Consider the following 19908-nt stretch of genomic DNA (forward strand, 5'->3'; position numbering starts at 1 on the left):
GAGACGTGTCTTGTTATCGCATGTTTCCTTCATTTCCGTCTTCAAACCATTTCTTTTTCCTTTTCGAAAGTGCTCTTTTACATGCACCTTCTTACACACACACACACACACACACACACACACACTTATCCTTCCCAATCAAGTACAAAACGGTCCACATGAGTAAATTTCCAAAACACCAAAATTTGAAGAATCAGTCACTCCACCACCACCCGCACCCCCATTGGTATGGTATTCTTTCTAGAATGTACCATACGTGTCCCTGACTCTACAGGCCGTGGGTCAGAAACTGGCCTTTCTTCTGTGTCTTGTAGGCGTGCTGGACTCAGACTTTGGAGGCTAGTTTTCTGATCCTGGTTCTGCCCTCAGATGGGCTGTGTGCTCTTGGAAAAATCACTTAACTACTCTGAAACAGCGTCTTCATCTTCTCACAGGCATTTTACATGGTCTCTGCTTCTATCATTTTAAGATCTTTTGCAGTCTACATCATCCCTACACTAAATGGTTCCCAGTGGTTTGGCTTCAAGTCCTCGACTGTTTTAATAGTTTCAATGATTCCCTTGCTGACAGCTGTGAAATTTCACCACAATCAATATTCTTGTCTCCAGCAGCCCCTCACCCACCACATCCTACCCCCTCTCCTCTTCCACCCCTAGTAGTAGCAGATAGAGGGGATGGGAGTTAGGAAGATTCTAGATAAACAAGGTGTTAGTGCACAAGCACTGTGGCCTCCTCTGCAGTAGAGAAATGCCCAGGTGAAGGTTGACATCGCTGATAGAAAACAGTGCTTGCCTGCACCTTGCCAGCTCATTCCTGGCCCTCCCAATCGGCTCCAGCAGGTTGTAGGCATCTTGCTTTTAAACCAAATCCAGCTCTACCCAACCAGAAGCTCGTGTCTGGAGGCCCCAGGCAGAATATTTTAATACCAAACCAAGCATAACATAATTATGAAGGCAAGAAGCTGAACCCATTATAACATTTTAATTCAACTGCTCTATTTTAGCTATATTGCTCTCTTTCCCCTCTGATGCTAATAATTGAAAGGTTATTAATTGTATTTGCCTTTCCCAATAAAACAGCACAATACTAAGCCCTGAATATTTTTTTCCTATGGCCCAATAAAATCACAGGTTGTTCTGTGAGCCATCCCCTAACATAGAAAGATTACTCTGGAAAGTTCTCTAGCTCACAAGTCCACGGCAGTGCCAAAGTTTTAATAGTCTTTTTAATCCTGAATTTATGAAATTGACAGTAAGTCTGAATTTGGTTTGGGGGTCAAATGTTTGTAGGCATTCTTGTTTCTCTTGATCTGGAAGTTCTCATTCTTACCAGACAGAACTGTCAGGACCAATTTAAACCAAGCAAAGCCCTCAGAATGGGGTCATCCAGCTACTGTGTCACCTGAACACCCACCAGTCTTCTAGTATCTGTTCCTACAGAAACGAATCTTCTAAAAAGTGACAAGGTGCACACATACTTGATCTTCAGTTTTGTCCCCAGAAACTTTTTGAGAACTTGAGTCTTTGCTACAATGCTCACATTCTACAGAGACATAAAATATTTCATTTTAAAGGTGTATGAAGTTCACGAATACTGGGACCAGGAATTCACTTGTATTTTCATTCTCAGGCAGACAAGCAACCAACTAAAACTAGACAACGACAAAACTCCACTCAAAATGTTCTGAAGGCAGGCTGATACCCCATACTGTATCATTCCAAATACGCGTTCACTGACTGGGTGTTCATCCACGAACACGTGGCACCACTTATTGCACAGCGGGCGATATCCTAGGCAAGTTCCTAGGAAGACTCTAAGAAGTATCGGCATCACCCCCTGTCCTGATCAAGCCTATCATCATCTCACAGTTACCAGTCACGAAGCTCTTACCCCAAACGAGCATCGTGCTGAAGGCACTGAACCACACAAACCCCAGTTAGGACATTTGATTCCCACTTTACAAATGAGAAACTGAGGCACAAAGAGGTTAATCAACTTTCTCAGTCTAGTTTTAAGAATGAGATAATCAAACAGAGAGAGGAGCAGGTACAAGAACTGCTATGGAATTTAAAGAAAGCAGATCAGCCTGTGTCTAAGCAATTAGGAATGGTTTCATGGAGGAAGGAAGGGACATTTGTCTTGACGTTCCTTGAGGACCAGGTGGGATGTGGAAGCTAGCACTCCAGGGGGGAGGGCATTTCAGTTTAAAGGACCAGCACGGGAAAGGGCCCAAAGATGGATGTACACAAGGCATGATCCAGGGATGATGACAGTCATCCTCAATGGGGAGAATAGGCTCATAGGAAGATGTGATAAAATACCCATTGGGAAAAGCCAACTGGTGCTAAACTGTACAAGACTTTGAATCCCAGGACTGAGGAAGTAGCAGCATGGAAATATTTGTTAATAAACAAATCATAGTTTTTAAAATGCTCTTAAAGCTTTAGGACTGAATACAAAAAGAATAATTTTCACTGAACAAAAACAAAATGTTAACAAAACATCAAGCACTTTGAAACGATTCAGTGAATCTGTGAAAAACAGAATGAATCATTGGTAGAACTTCAATAGCACATAGTAGTAAACTACAAGTCCAGAAAAACCATAACAAGGGTTATCAGAGGAGAGATTTATAGATACTAAACAATACAATACACAAAATAATTAAACTTTTCTCTGAACAAAAGCAATGATCTTTTAGAGATGAACAAAGAAAATAAGGAAATGCATCTTTCAAAAATTCAACCAAGGCTTAGAACTTTTCAGCATGATAAAGTAACTAAGGTTTGCTTCAAAAGTCAATATTGCCAACCTTTCCACCAATCTTTAAAAAAAAAAAAAAAAAGAAAAGAAAAGAAAAGAAAGCCAGGTAGGGCTAAAGTATTATTGGTTTGGCTCCTGTCCCACCTTTTGGTCCTTTTGTAATCCCCTATACTCAATTCCAAGTATGTCTGTGCACGGACAATGAGACGAAAGCATGCTAAATGCGAAAGCACAAAAATATGTATTGAGAAAAATGACTACAATGCCAAAATTTTTTAGAATTAAAAAAAAAGATATATCTTTAAGAACTCGCTGTGTTAGGGAAATTGTTTACATATTGAGGTGTTCCTCTTTTTTGACTGGAACAATAAAAAAAAATTTGATAAGGCCTTGATTTCTTCTTTTTTGTGTGTCCAAAGAAGTTGCCTTTTTCTATAGGTGGGAAAGCACCACACATGGCACTGGGCAAGTCAGGATGTCTGACTTTCCAGCCATTTTCCACTGGTTTCATTGGATCATTGGTTTGGAATTATCTCTTCTCTGTCTTCTCTCTCCTCTCTCTCTTCTCTCTTCTCTCCTCTCTCTCTTTCCTCTCTCTTCTCTCTTCCACACCACCCTCCATGCTCTGCCTGTAGCTACCTCCCAACAATAGTTCAGTTCTGTTCCTTCACATACTTGCCTACCAGGTGGAACCCATTTGATGTCTGTTTGCAGTGTGCACCTCATAGAACTATAAAGAATGAAAGGGACTTGGGGCCATGCAGAGATCATCCTGCTATTTGCTGCAACTCTAAAGGTCTTAATAAGATGAGTTAATTAATAAGTGATAAAGTCCAATCTTTAACTGAAGAAATATCTGTAAGACAGTTTTCATGTTCTTCTTGGTTTTCCATTTTGTGTGAATAGATGCTCTGTTGCAGCAGGGGTGAAGGCTCAAAGCCCTGCCCATGAGGCCTGTGTTCTTGGAGTACAAACTGGCAATCACTATTGTGCAGCCTAAAGTACAAACTTCTCAACTGAGCCTACAAACACCTGCATCTCTGGTTGCCAGTTCCCTCTCCAGACCAATAGTCCATCTCATTACCCCTCTTTTTCAAAGTTCTACAGCTTCCTGGACTGGAAACACCTCCATGCCCACTACTCTGGGACACCATTGTTCTTTCTTCCTGGAATGTGAATCCATAACCACCCAGTGAGCTCAGACATATTTCCCCAACTCCCCTTGGCATCAGTATCACTTCGAAATCTAGGTCTTCAGAGCTCTGTACGCTAGCACTATGCTGTATGTGAACTCTTCTTGTCTGTCTTCCCCAGTAGACAGCGAGCTCCTTAACAGCCAGAGTGTCTTACTCACCTTTGTCCCCAGCAACTTCCATAATAATGCTTAATACTTATGTTGTGCTTAATACATATTTGTTGAATAAATGAATGAATAGATGGATAGAAGAATGCATGGATGTTGGGTTTGTGGATGGATGGATGGATGGATGGGTGGGTGGATGGATGGATGTAATAGAATGAGTAGGACACATTCAGAGTTTGCCATTCCAGTTACTACAGCCACAGAAACTCCCATTCTTGCTTTCACAGTTGCATTTAGGCTGCGTAACTGGATTTTTTCCCCTTAAGATATATTTTGAAAAATCTCACTGTTTGCCAGTTGGGAATGATCTGGTGCTGCTTTCCATCTGTGGTAGAATTGTTAATTCTACCAAATTATGTCATCTGACATTTTGTCAAAACACTCTGCTCTACACATACCATGGCATACTCTCATGTGTGATTCCTGTGAAATTCATTAGTTTACAATTTTTAAAGAAATCCTCTTGTCTAATCATCAGTAGTTACTGTGACACAGGTATTTACAAATAACAGGCTGCAGTTCAGCTACCTAAGGTCAGTACATACCCTACAGAAAAGCCTCCACAATCATCAGTTCATTGTAGCTCATCACTTGGGAAGGACATCACCTCCTACAGGACTCACAAGGGCACGGTAGGCAGGCAGTATTTTGGTTTGCTAAAGCTGACGAAATGCAATATATCAGAAATGGGGATTTATTAACTTACAATTTAGCCTTCTTAGGCTGTGAAAACGTCCAACTCAAGGCATCACCAGGACAATAACTTCTCTCCAAAGAAAGTATCTTTGGGGCACTTCGGTCACATGGGAAGGCACACGGTGAGGTCTGCTGGTCCTTCTCTCCCAGGTTTCATTGCCTTCAGCATCTCAGCTTCTTGTGTTTCTCTTTCTTAACTTCTGTCTCTCAGTTTCTCTGTGGCTTTTATCCTCTTATAAAAGACTCCAGTAAGAGGATTAAGACCCACCCTGGGGCACTCCTTAACTGAAATAACCTAATCAAAAAGTCCCACACAGAGTAGGTCTACACTAACCGGAATGGATTAGCTGATCTTTTCTGAACATGATCTCTTCTGTGTGTTCACAGACAACTTCTAACTACCACAGGGAGTCTGAAGAACAAGCACCTCCTGTGTTAAATGCATTTCTGAATGTCACTTTCAGCATTCCAGTAACGCAAGATCCAGCCAGATTTCTCTCCAAGTTGGGCATTAAGTAGGGCAACCCAACAGCACTCCTTCCGCAGATGGAGAGAGTATGTGCATGTTAGGGCATAAGCAGGTCTGAAGACACAAGTAAGCTACATAAGCAGGGGTCCAAACCCTTACTCCACTGCTTCCCCTTCCTTAATCCACTCTGAAGGCCTCATGAGGAGTTCTCCATTACCTGGGGAGAAAAAAACTTGAGCCTGATTTACAGGCAGTGCTGCACTATCTGCCAACCTTGGCCAGCCATGAAAAGCTGTGACATTACAGCCAGCAGTGAGATGGAGCCAGCCTGGACCAGTTTATGAGAGCCAATCACTAGATCTCCAGGAAGTTTTCAAGCAGGTTGTTAAACATAGTCATTATTAAAAAGAAAATTATACAAACTTACAATTAAATAAATTTTATTTAACACAAAGATAAAAAAAATACTGAAAACTCATCCTTTCCTAATTGTTTTACTATATTTTACTATATTATCTATATTCTATGTTATTTTTGCCTATTGTGTCTGTATGGTGGAAATACTATATATTGGAGGGCTACGATACAACTCTTCTTAATTCCACATTCAGTAACATCAAGTTGGTAGCTTAAAATAGGTCACAGTGGTAGTATTTATACCACAGAAATTGGCATATACAGCAAATTAGGGCTTTTTATTCCCCAAGAGAAAATTGTTAAACATGTTACCATCATTCATCTGCAGAAACCAGAGATGGTCTGAAAGACAGTGGAAAAGCTAAATATTTTAGTAGTTAAAACTTCAACAGTTCTCCTGAATGTCCACATTATTGCCTGAAGGGAGAAATAGCTAGAGCAAGTCATGAGCCATGGCTTGGAAGAAGCACAGTTGGGTGCCTGGTATCAAGAAATTGGGAAAGAATATCCTTTTCCATAACCACTGAGTGGGAGATACTTATGCTCCATGAATGCTTATGAATAGGTCTTTGCTACAGAGGAGACTCTTACTCATCTGGCAAGCAAGATGGTCCTGCTCCATGACTGCTCATCAGCTCTCTCCCCAGCCAGCACAGTGCTCACTCAAGGGGCTCTGAAACAAAAGGATGATGGTGACAGGATGGATCCTGTTCATGAGCTCAACAGGGGTATCCTCTTCTCCAAAGCTGACCCAGCCGGTGACAGGATGGATCCTGTTCATGAGCTCAACAGGGGTATCCTCTTCTCCAAAGCTGACCCAGCCACTGCCCTCCTGAGTGCCCAATTTTCCAATGCAGTAGCCACTTGTGAGAGCCCAAATCTAGACCATAACCCAGGGGTATACGTCAAGTACCTCAGGGTCAGTTGTCTGCTTTGGATCCTCCCATGATTCCAGTGAAACATCCTCACTGGAAAAAACACTTGCTCTGATTTGGACTTACTTTTTCTGTCACCCTCACTCATGCCAGCACCACCATGCATGGACTTACTGGTTACCTTCCTCACTGTCACTGTATCAGACATAACATTGCTTATGACCAAGAATATCTATCACTCTAGCAAGAGAAGTAAGGCAATGAGTGGATGCCTGTGGGATTCGCCATCCTCACCACGTACCCATTACTTAGAAGTAGCTGGATCCATGAAGAAATCTATTGAATACCCAGTTACACCACCAGCTGAGAGGCAACATCTTGCAAGAGTGAGGTGCTATCTTACAGGATGCAATGTACATGCTGGGCCAGTGACACAAATAATATGCGGCTATATCTCCCATAGCCAGAAGATAAATAATGGGAAGAAAGAGAAGAAGCAGGGGTGGAGCATCTCAGGATTACACCTAACAACCCATGTGCAAAACGTTTGCTTCCTATCCTGGAAACTCTAGGCTCTGCTTGTTTAGAGATCCCAGTACAAGGGAAGAAGACTTCCACCAGGGTACCAACAATGAGTACATGAATTCGAAGTGTGAAGTTTTCTTCTTAAATTTAACCAGGACTAGAGTCTCCTTGTTCACATCCAAAATCCTTGGCTGGTACAGAAATAAGGGAAGGCATTTTTATGAGTTGGGTGAATGAGAAAGGGAACAAGCCTTAAATGTTCTCCACTGAATCTGGAGAAAAGGGAAGGGAAAGAAGAGGAAGGAATGTGAGGGAAGACAAAGAAAGTAAGAGAAAGGAGCTAAAAGGAAGAATTCTCTAGAGTATATATAGGAGCCCCACACGCATTTCAGTGGAAGTCGTGCCTTGCCCAGAGTAAGCATTCAATTTATGTGTTGAATGAATGACTGAATGAAGTAATTCTGAAAGATGAGCAAAAGTATTGAGAAATAAAATCACAGAGCGCTGCAGTAACATGTGTGCTTTTGAGAACATGTGAATGGACGCCCACTACCTGGCTCTGTTGGATTGCATGAGCTCATCTTGGGATCACTGCCACTGCCCTCTGTACTCTCCTTTGCTTCACAGGGAAGCCAGCCATTACCAGGAATTGCCTGACTTCCCTCTCTGTGCTATTCTGGATTCAAGTTGGTCCATTGAGAGGTACATATGTGAAGTTAGTAAAGTAGACGAAGAGAAACCTCTCTTGCCCCAAAGCCAGATGTGTGGACAGAAATGAGACTCGCGCTGGCCTCCGAATGAGCTCTAGAAAATGGCCTGCTTCACTAGTGCAGTTGGGGAGAGTTGATGTGAGTGTCCCAGAGACCGCTGAGAGTCACAGCAGCTTCCCTGTAAGCTCTTGAGAACAAGCCATTTCAGAGCTTTGGGCTGATACCTTCAGTAGCACCTTCACTGCCCTTTGCTTTCCTAGCTCTCCCAGAAAATGTGTGAGCCCCTAATTCCCCTACTAAATCCCTCACACCTGGGATTCATAGAGAGCTTCTTTTCCCTGACTGATAGAGTGGCCATCTTGATCCAATTCTTGGTCCAGTGGACATTTAAATTTACAAAATTCACAAAGTCCAAGTCTATATCTATCTGCTTGGAAATCCTGGAGCTTTCTGAATGTCCCATATTTTCTTTATTTCCTGATGTTATGAAAGAAAATTAAGCAGAGCAACTGGGCTAGAGAGTGATGGGGTGCCATTTTTATTTAGGGAAGTTGTAGTGGGCAGGCAAGATGACCTCCTAAAAGGTACACCCACTTCCTAATCCCTTAAACCTGTGAATTTTACCTTAGTTACCTTATCTAACTTGGCAAAATATGTGATGAAGTTGAGGATCTTGAGAGGCAGTGCTTATCCTAACAGCCACCATTGTTCCATAAAAGAGGACACAGAGTGATGTTTAAAACACGATTACAGAGGACAAGGCCATGTGAAGACAGAGGGAGAGACTGGAAAGATGCAGCCACAAGCCAAGGAATGGCAGCAGTCACCTGAAACTGCTGGAGACTAGATTGAGACTCCAGGAAACAGGAAACCAGCTAGGAGGAAATAGATTTAGGCCAGGAAAGAGGACAACTTGGACTCAGGTGGCAGATACTGTAGACATCTGTGGAAGGCAGAGTCAACAGGATGGACTGATTGATGAGATGTGGGTTGGGACATCAAGGATATGCCCAGGTGTTTGGAATGGAGTTTCTGTTTGCTGAGGTGAGGTAGAATGGAGGAGAAACAGGATTACCAGGGAGCAGTGAAAAAAATCTATGGATGATTCTGCAACCCAAAAGCTGGTCAAGGAATGGCTGTTAATTCAGGATCAGCATTTGACCAGCCCATGAAGCCAGAAAGTAAATGGAGGCTCAAGGGTGATCTATATGAAATGATGTCATCAACATGGTGACATAAGACATCCCCTGAAAAAACCTTTCAGACAAAAAAAGGACAAATCCCACTTGTTTAAAGCTCAGGAGGATGGTAGGGACTGGAGAAGGATTCCACAAACATGACATGAAAAAAAGAAAAATACCAGGTAGGAAATTGCTGTCCTGGAATGCTGGCCCCACTCCCTGTCCTCACTCAGTCCCACACAGCTCAGGGTCCCTTAGAGACAGAGGCTGGAATCGCTCCCTCCTGCCACAGTCACAGACTTTAGAGTCATTCACATGAGCATGCTAGAAACCCACACATATCCAGGCACTGGAGATCAAGTCTGCAGAGATGAGGATGGAACACAAGCTGCTTGGGAGTGCCACATGCATAAGAGCACCCAGAAAGGGGTGGAATGGGAGAAGCCATGGCTGGAAAGTGGTGCACTCAATCCAGTTTCTGTTGACTGGACCACCTAAACACAAAATAGACTTATCTGGAGTGACCCACCTTTCTAGATTGACTTCATATGGCTCCCCAAGATGGGATACCCTAATAGGGAAGAAATCAGATACTGAAAAGCCTGAAGGAGAAAAAAAAAAGGTGGGTGGTAACTGAACTCCTGTAAGACAGGAGGTTCCCAGAACTGAAAACAGAGCACTGAGCAAGGGAGAGAATTTAAACAAATCACAGGAGTTAGAAAATTTGCACAAAAAGAAACAGAACAGAACAAGATTCCCAGAGAAGGAACAGAGACAAGGAAGATTTTCCTGGAGGTGAAACAATTGGAGAAAAATGACAATCTCAAAAATGGTACTGCACACCCAGGACAAGAAACAGATGAAGAAGAGCTGAAAAAATCAGATCAGTTGAACACAGGCTATCCTAAAGGTCTAAAATAAGGTGGATTAAACATCAAAGAAGAGCCTTAACACAAAGCCAATCAACAATAAAACCCTAGGCAAGAGAGAAAACTGACCTTCAGAGTAAACTCATGAAGATAATTAGTTGCTTAAACATCAGCAAAAAATTACAAGCCATACTAAGAAACAGGAAGACATGGTCCAGTCAAGAGGACAAATTAAAACTTCAGAGGAGAAACAGACTATGGAACAACTTATGAAAGAAGTTCAAACAAATCTCCTAAATCAATTCAAGGAGATGAAGGAAAATATGGCTAAAGATATAAAGGATATTAGAAAGATATTGTGTGAATGTAAAGAAGAATTTGAAAGCATTAATAGAAAAATAACAGAAACTATGAGGATGAAAGGCACAATAATGGAGATTTAAAATACAATAGAGACATACAACAGCAGATTTGAACACGTACAAGAAAGCATCATTGAGCTAGAAGATATGACAAGCAAAATCTTACAAACAGAAGAACAGATAGAGGAAAGAATAGAAAAAATTAAGCAGTGTCTCAGGAATTTGAGTGACAGAATGAAGTGCACAAACATACACATGATGGGTATCCCAAAAGGAGAAGCAAAGGGATCTAAGACGGCAGCATAGAGAGGAGTGAAAGCTAGTTAGTCCCCCTGGAACAACTAACAAAAAACCAGGAACAACTAGTGAATAATCTGGAATAACTGCAGGGGGACAAATGTGACTGTCCACTCATCATACACCAGCCTGAATTGGGAGGAATGCCCGACATCACAGCATAAAATCTGTAAGTAAAAACTGCAGATCCAAGCTGGGAAACCCCTACCCCCACAGCCCGAGTTGCAAAGCCTCGTGGTGCTAGAGAGAAGCTCTCTCCTAGCAAGCGAATAGCTCAGCTGAGCTCCAACTGGGGTTTTAATTAGCAAGTGTGAACTGCTCACTATGAGCTATGAATCCCCAACAAGCAGACAAAGGCTTTCGGTGATGACTGACCTTGGAGAGCCAGAGGGTCACCAGGGACTAGCCCTGAAGGGGACTTTCTGTCCCTGTTTCAGCTCAGTGGAGAAAGCCTCACCCATTTTCAGCCAGTGCTCTGACCCAGACAAGGGTGGAGATAGCACAGGCAAAGAGAAACCATTGAAATGCTAATGACCTCCCCCTAGGGGGTCTATCTTCTCTAAGAGGAAAGAGGTGGGGCCCAGCTCTACTACCTGCCTTCCATTCAGAAACACATCCCAGAGCCTGGGGGAAAACAGCCATGGGCCACACCTCCTTACACCAGTCTGGAATTACAGGCTGACAGGTGCCACCTTCTGGGCAGAAAAGCACAGGGACCTGAGACATCACAGGGTGTACCAATTTTCTAAGACACACCCTCAGGGAAACCGGATACTGAATATTTCTTCCTTCCGGGACCTGAGCCCATCCTGGTCTGGGAAAACCTGATTGGGGTAACCAAGGAAACCATGCCTAGACAACAGAAAACTACAACCTACACTAAGAAAAATGAAGTTATGGCCCAGTCAAAGGAACAAACTTACACTTCAACTGAGATACAGGAATTTAAACAACTAATAATAAGTCAACTCAAAACATTTAGGGAAGATATGGTGAAAGAGCTGAACCGCATAATGAAAACACTGGGCGTACATGAGGTAGAAATTGAAAGTTAAAAAACCAAATGGCAGAATCTATGGAAATGAAAGGCACAACACAAGAGATGAAAGACACAATGGAAACATACAATAGTAGATATCAAGAGGCAGAAGAAAACACTCAGGAACTGGTGAACAAGGCACCTAAAAGCCTACACACAAAGGAACAGATACAGAAAAGAATGGAAAAATATGAGCAATGTCTCTGGGAACTTAAGGACAAAACAAAAAGCAACAATGTACATGTCATTGGTGTCCCAGAAGAAGAGAAGGGAAAAGGGGCAGAAGTAATAATAAAGGAAATAATCAATGAAAATTTCCCATCTCTTATGAAAGACATAAAATTACAGATCCAAGAAGTGCAGTGTACCCCAAACAGAATAGATCCGAATAGGCCTACACCAAGATACTTAATAATCTGATTATCAAACGTCAAAGATAGAGAATCCTGAAAGCCACAAGAGAAAAGTGATCTATCACATACAAAGGAAGCTTGATAAGACTATATGCAGATTTCTCAATAGAAACCATGGAGGCAAGAAGGAAGTGGGGTGATATATTTAAGATACTGAAAGAGAAAAACCACCAACCAAGAATCCTATATCCAGCAAAACTATCCCTCAAATATGAGGGAGAGATTAAAATATTCTCTGACAAACAGATAATAACAGAGTTTTTGAACAAGATACCTGCTCTACAGGAAACACTAAAGGAAGCACTGCAGACAGAAAGAAAAAGACAGGAGTGAGAGGTTTGGAAAACAATTTCGGAGACAGTAGCACAGCAACGTAAGTACACTAACAAAGATGGCTGTGAGTATGGTTGAAAGAGGAAGGCTTGGACCATGTGGGACACCAGAACAAAAGACAAACAATAAAGACTGGGACTGTGTAACTCAGGGAAATCAAGGGTGCTCAACAATTGTAATAAAAGGTACAAATATGTTTTTACATGAGGTAGAACAAATGAATGTCAAAATTGCAAGGTGTTAAAAATAGGGTGGGATTGGGGGGAAAATATAATCAATGCAAACTAGAGACTATAATTAACAGAAATATTGTATTATGCTTCCTTTAATATAACAAAGGCAATATACCAAAGCTAAATGCATATGGGGGGTGGGGAATAGGGGAAGGGTATGGGACTCCAGGCATTGGTGATGCTGTCTGACTATTCTACTTTAGGTTAATGCTATCTTTCCTTTTGTTGCTTTCTAGGTATCAAGATTTGGTTTTTGGTTTGTTTGTTTGTTTGCTTGTTTTCTCTCTTTCTCTTTTCTTTTTCTTTTGCCTCTCTGCCTTCTTTGACTCTTCCTCTGTCTTTGTGGAAGAAATGGAGATGTCCCTATAAAGATAGTGGCAATAGTGCTCAATACATAAATATGTGACTATACAGGGAACCAAGAATTGTTTACTTAGGATGGAATGTATGGTGTGTAAACAAAACCATCTTAAAAGAAATGGGTTGATGAAGAAACCTTGAGGGCACTATACTGAGTGAAATAAGACAGACACATAAAGGCAAATATTGCAGAGTCTCACGGATATGAACTAATTATAATATGTAATGTAATAGACATGAAATGTAAGTTACTAGGATATAGAATGAGGCTAAAGAATGGGGAGCAGTTGCTTATTATGAGCAGAATGTTCAACTAGGGTGAACTTAAATGTTTGGAACTGGACAGAGGTGATGGTAGCATATTGTGAGAATAACTAACAGTGCTGAAAGGTGTGTGAAGGTGGTGGAAAGGGTAAGTTCAGAGTCATGTAGGTCACCAGAAGGAAAGTCGGAGGTCAAAAGATGGGAATGTATAAAACAGTGAATCTTGTGGTGGACAATGCCTGTGATTAACTATACAAATATTAGAAATCTTTCTCACAAACTAGAACAAATGTATGACACTATAACTAGAAGTTAATAATAGAGAGGCACACAGGGAAAAATATATACCTATTGCAAACTATATACCACAGTTAGTAGTATTTTAACATTCTTTCATCAACAGTAACAAATGTACTATACCAAAACTATGAATCAATAATGGAGGGGTGTTGGTTAGGGGTATGGGAAGATCTGAGTTTCCTCTTTTTTTTTCCTGTCTTTATTTCTTTTCTGGAGTAATGAAAATGTTCTAAAAATTGAAAAAAAATTAACTGTGTTGATGGATGCACAGCTGTATGATGGTACCATGGGCAATTGATTGTACACTTTGGATCTTTGGATAGTTGTATGATATGTGAACAATCTCAATAAATACTCACACACACACACACACACACACACACACATGATAGGATCACCAAACAGTAAAATCTGAAAAAAAAAAAAAAAAAGAAGAAGAAGAAGAGAAGGGAAAGGAGGCAGAAAGAATATTTGAAGAAATAATGACCGAAAATTCCCCAACTCTTATGAAAGTCATAAATATACATGTCCAAGAAGTGCAGCATACTCCAAAAAGAATAAATCATAATAAACTTACCCCAGGACACATATTAATCAGAATGTTGAATGCTAAGATAAAGAGAAAATTCTGAAAGTAACAAGAGAAAAGCAATTGATCACATACAAGGGATCCACAGTAAGACTCAGTGTCGATTTCTCATCAGAAACCATGGAGGTGAGACGACAGGGGTATAATATATTTAAGGTGCTGAAAGAGAAAAACTGACAGCCAAAATTCTTTATCTGACAAAACTGCCCTTCAAAATTGAATAAGAGTTTAAAATATTCATAGATAAACAGAAACTGAGAAAGTTCATCAACAAGAGATCTGCCCTACAAGAAATACTAAAGGGAGTTCTGCAGATTGAAAGGATAAGACAGGAGTGAATGGCTTTGATAGTGTGAAGAAATGAAGATTATCAGTAAGGGGATCTAAAAGGGTAAAAAAAGAGACAAAAAAGATATGACATATAAAAACCAAAGGATAAAATGACTGAAGTAAAACCTTTACAGTAACAATACTGAATGTTAATGGATTAATGTCCCAATTAAAAGACACAGATTGGCAGAATGAATTTTTTTAAAGTATGATCTACCTATATGTTGTTTACAAGAGACTCACCTTAGACCGAAAGACACAAATAGGCTGAAAATGAAAAGTTGGAAAAAGACATTCCATGAAAATAGCAATTAAAAAAACTGGGGTAGCTATACTAATATTGGACAAAACAGACATTAAAGCAAAGCTGTTACAAGATACAGAGAAGGACACTACATATTAATAAAAGCAGAAATCTGCCAAGAAGAAATAATAATCATAAATATTTATGCACCTAACCAGGGCAACCCAAAATACATGAGGCAAACTCTGGCAAAACTGAAGGGAGAAACAGAGAGCTCTACAATAACAGATGGAGACTTCAATACACCACTATCATCAATAGAAAGAATATCTAGGCAGAGTATCAATAAGGAAACAGAGAACTTGAATAATATGATAAATGAACTGAACATAAGAGATGTATACAGAACATTGTACCCCAAAATAGCAGGATATATATTCTTCATAAGTGCGAATGGATCATTCTCCAGGATAGACCACATATCGGATCACAAAACAAGTCTCAATAAATTTTAATAGGTTAAAATTATATAAAGTATTTTCTCTGACCATAATGGAATGAAGCTGGAAATCAATAACGGCAGAGAAACTTCACAAATATATGGAAGTTAACACACTCTTTAATAATCAGTGGGCCAAAGAAGAAATTGCAAAAATCAGTAAATATCTCAAGACAAGTGAAAATGAGAACACAACATATCAAAACACAGGATGCAGCAAAGGCAGTGGCAAGAATGAAGTTTACGGCTCTAAATTCTTACATTAAAAAAGAAAGAGCTAAAGTCAAAGACTTAATTTCACACCTGGTATAAATCAATTAATGTAATACACCACATTATCAAAACAAAGGGGAAAAAACACATGATCATCTCGACTGATGCATAAAAGGCATTTGACAAAATTCAGCATCTTTCCTGATAAAACAAAAGGAAACTTCCTCAACATGTTAAAGAACATATCTGAAAAACCCACAGTTATCATTGTACTCAGTGGCAAAAGACTGAAAGCTTTCCCTCTAAGATCTGAAATAGGACAAGGATGCCCACTGTCACCCCTGTTATTCAACACTGTGCTGGAAGTTCTTGCCAGAGCAGTTAGGCAAGAAAAAGAAATAAAAGGCATCCAAATTTAAGAAATAAAACTTTCACTATTTGCAGTTTACATGATCCTATTTGCAGGTGATGTGATCTACATACAGAAAGTCCTGATGAGGACACACTGAAGAAACTGTGTTTCCGAAGAGAGACACATCAAACAGGATTGAAAATGGACACTTCAAAGGGATTCATGATAGACCTACCAATGAGCCCACTGGTTCCTAGATGGGCGAAGGGCCCCCAGCCCCACTCGTTTATCCACACGGGTGATTCCAGCATGAACATGATACCACACAAACAAGTGGATCACAGCTTTCCATCTCAAATTTTGGGACCTCTGATAAACAGAATGGCCCACAGAATCCCCAGACTGACCCTTTGTCAACAAGAGTGATTCCAGCATGAATTCAATATCACGGAATCTAGCTGATCCATACCCCTGATGAACAGAATGCTTCTTGAGACTCCCCAGCCTGTCCATTTTATCAATATGCATGGTTCAAGCATGTCCTTGGTACCTCAGGATCAATTTGGAGGAAGCATCATGACTGTACCTCATTCTCCCACAAACAGCATGAAGAACTGGAGTCTCTGTTAAGTTAGACCATGTTTCTAGATAAAAATATCCAGAAGGAACTTGCTTTGAAACTCAACATAGAGGAGTCAAGAGTGAAGATTGGTTCAGGAACCGGTGATTCAAATTGAGGAAGCAGCAGCAACAACAGCGATCACTAGAGAAACCAAGCCAGATCCTTCCAGCCAAGGAGAATGTGCCCATCTCACCCAGAGCAAGCACCAATCCATATTCTTGTTTCCTGTGGTTTCACATTCCTACAGCTTCCTTCCACCTCAGCCATTAGGCCCTTCCAACTGGGCGTGGGACTCTGACTTCACTGGGAATCCCACAATTGACACCCAAATGCAGGATCCACATTTGGAAATGCTCATGGTCTCAGTTCCTGCTTTGTACTCTGGTGCATATGACATATCCCAAATCATGGAACTGTACAGTTTTCCTGATGAGAATGAGATATCCAGCTCTTCCTTCAGCTGTCTATATTAGTATCTCTAACCCACACGACCTCAGCCAGACGGACAGGGTAACACGTTCAGCAACTTTGTTGGTCCAGCTGTGGATATATCTGCAGAGCGAACCTGGTCCAGTGGGACAAGCCAAGGCTTTGAATCCTACCGTATAACATACAGCCTGCAATTCCAGAACCCCTGCAGCATGGTGGACTATGGATTTCTATAGCAGAGTACTAGTAACTAGTATAGTAAATAGTAAATAGTAGTTACTGTAAATTAATAATAGCAAATTGTATAGGCTTTATAGAAGTAGGGTCTTCCCACCCCTTGCACTTGCATCTCTTCTCTCCTTTGTCTACTTTTTAACTCAGATATCTGGGTCAGTGTCACTTTGATTTCCATGGAAATCTTGTAAAAACTAGAGATTTTCCAAGTATAGCTCAGCACCACACCATCAGCCCCCACAACTCTCCCTGGAGAAAGGTCTTCTTGGTCCCTCAAGTGGCCAATGAGACTCCAAAATGCCCTCTTCCCAAAACTATCTTGTACTGTTTTAAAAAGCGATATAAGGACTGGGACATTTAAGGGTCATTCACTTTTTTTAATAGACTATTTTTTAGAGCAGTTTTAGGTTTACAGAAAAATCGTGTAGAAAGAGAACAGAATTCTCATATAACCTCTCCCCCCGCCATCCCCTGCACACGGTTTCCTCTATTATTAACATCTTGTATTAGTGTGGTACATTGTTACAATTGATGAATCTGTATTAATACATTATTATTACCTAAAGTCCACGGTTTACATTAGGGTTCACTCTTTTTGTTGTACAGTTGTATGGGTTTTGACAAATGCAAATGTCATATATCCCTTACAGTATCATACAGAATAGTTTCATTGCCCTAAATATGACCTGGGCTCCGCCTATTGATCCTTTCTCCCATACTTGGAACCCCTGGTAACCACTGATGTTTTTCCTGTTTCTATAGTTTTGTCTTTTCCAGAATGTCATACAGTTGGAATTTTATAGCATGTAGGCTTCCCAGACTGGTTTCCTTCACTTAGCAATATTTGTCTAAGTTTCCTCCATGTCTTTTCATGGCTCGAGAGGTCATTTCTGTTTTTGCTGAATGATATTCCACTATATGGATGTGCCACAGTCGGTTTATCTATTCACTCACTGAGGACATCTTGGTTGCTTGCACTTTTTGACAATTATAAATACAGCTTCTATAAATAAAAAATAAAGAAATAAGGAAAGTCCCAAAAAATCTACACAAAGCTACTAGAGCTAACAAACATATTCAGAAAAGTAGCAAGATACAATGTCAACATCCAAAAATCAGAAGTATTCCTATACACTAGTAATGAGCAATCTGAAGAGGAAATCATGAAAAAAATCCACTTACAATAGCAAGTAAAAAAATCAAATATCTAGGGAAAAAATTAAAGGAATTGGAATTGTAAACAGAGAACTACAAAACATTGCTAAAAGAAATCATATTACTAAAAGAAATCAAAGACCTAAATAAATTGAAGGATATTCCATGTTCACAGATTGGAAGACTAAATATCATTAAGATGTTGGTTCTACCCATTGATTTACAGATTCAACACAATCCCAATCAAAATTCCAACAGCTTACTTTGCAGAAATGGAAAAGCCAATTATCAAATTTATTTGTAAGGGTAAGGGGCCCCAAATAGCTAAGTACATCTTGAAAAAGAAGAAAAAAGTTGGAGGACTCACAATCCCTGACTTTAAAGTATATTACAAAGTTATAGTGGTCAAAACAGCATGGTACTGGGCATAAGGATAGATATATTGACCAACGGAATTGAAGTGAGAGTTCAGAAATAGCCTCTCACATCTATGACCAATTGATTTTTGACAAAACTGCCAATTCAACTCAACTGGGAAAGAATAGCCTCTTCAACAAATGGTGTTAGGAAAACTGGATATCCATACGCAAAAGAATGAAAGAGGGGCCCTACCTCACACCAAATGCAAAAATTAACTCAAACTGCATCAAAGACCTAAATATAATAATCTGGACTATCGAATCCTAGAAGAAAATGTAGGGAAGTATCTTCAAGGTCTTGTGGGAGGCAATGACTTCCTAGACCTTATACCCAAAGCATAGCAATGAAAGAAAAAATAGATAAATGGGTCCTCCTCAAAATTAAAAACTTTTGTGCATCAAAAGACTTTGTCACTAAAGTAAAAAGACAAACTACTCAATGGGGGGAAATACTAGGAAACCACATATCTGATAATGGATTAAAATCCAGCATATATAAAGAAATCCTACAACTCAACAACAAAAAAAAGACAACCCAATTAAAAAAAATGGACAAAAGACTTGAATAGACATGTCTCCAGAGAGGAAATATAAATGGCTAAAAAGCACATGAAAAGATGCTCAACATCACTAGCTTTAGAGAAATGCAAATCAAAACAATGAGATATCATTTCACAACTATTAGAATGGCCACTATTAAAAAAAAGAAAACCACAAGTGTTGGAATATTGTGGAGAAATAGGAACGCTTATTCATTGCTGGTGGAGATGTAAAATGATGCAGATGTGATGGAAGACAGTTTGGCAGTTCCTAAGGAAGCTAAGTATAGAATTACTATATGATCTGGCAATCCCACTATTGGGTATATACCTAGAAGGAATGAAAGCAGGGACTCAAACAGATACTTGGATACCAATGTTCATTGAAGCATTATTCACAATTGCCAAAAGATGGAAGCAACTCAAGTGCCCATCAACCAATGAATGGAAAAACAAAATATGGTCATACATACAATGGAATATTATTCTGCTGTAAAAAGGAATGATGTCCTGATACATGTGACAACATGGCTGATCCTTGAGGACATTATGTTGAGTGAAACAAGCCAGACACAAAAGGACAAATATTGTATGATCTCACTAATATTATCTAATCAGTATAAGCAAACTCATAGTTAGAATCTAGGATATATTACCAGGTGATAGATTGGGGTTAGAGAATGAGGAGCTGCTGCTTAACTTGCACATAATTTCTCTTTAGATTGATGGTAAAGGTTTGGAAATGGATGGTGGTGATGACTGCATGTAATCAACAGCATTGGACTATAGAGGTGAATGGGGTTCAAAGGGGAAA

At 40.1% G+C, this 19908-nt stretch overlaps 1 pseudogene; it reads left to right on the forward strand.

The window, feature by feature from the left end:
* Positions 1 to 6408: 6408 nt before the first annotated feature.
* LOC119542570 lies at positions 6409 to 16983 on the forward strand (annotated as a pseudogene).
* The last annotated feature ends 2925 nt before the right edge of the window (positions 16984 to 19908 follow it).

The sequence above is a fragment of the Choloepus didactylus genome, chromosome 1, assembly GCF_015220235.1.
Source record: "Choloepus didactylus isolate mChoDid1 chromosome 1, mChoDid1.pri, whole genome shotgun sequence".
Lineage (NCBI taxonomy): Eukaryota > Metazoa > Chordata > Mammalia > Pilosa > Megalonychidae > Choloepus > Choloepus didactylus.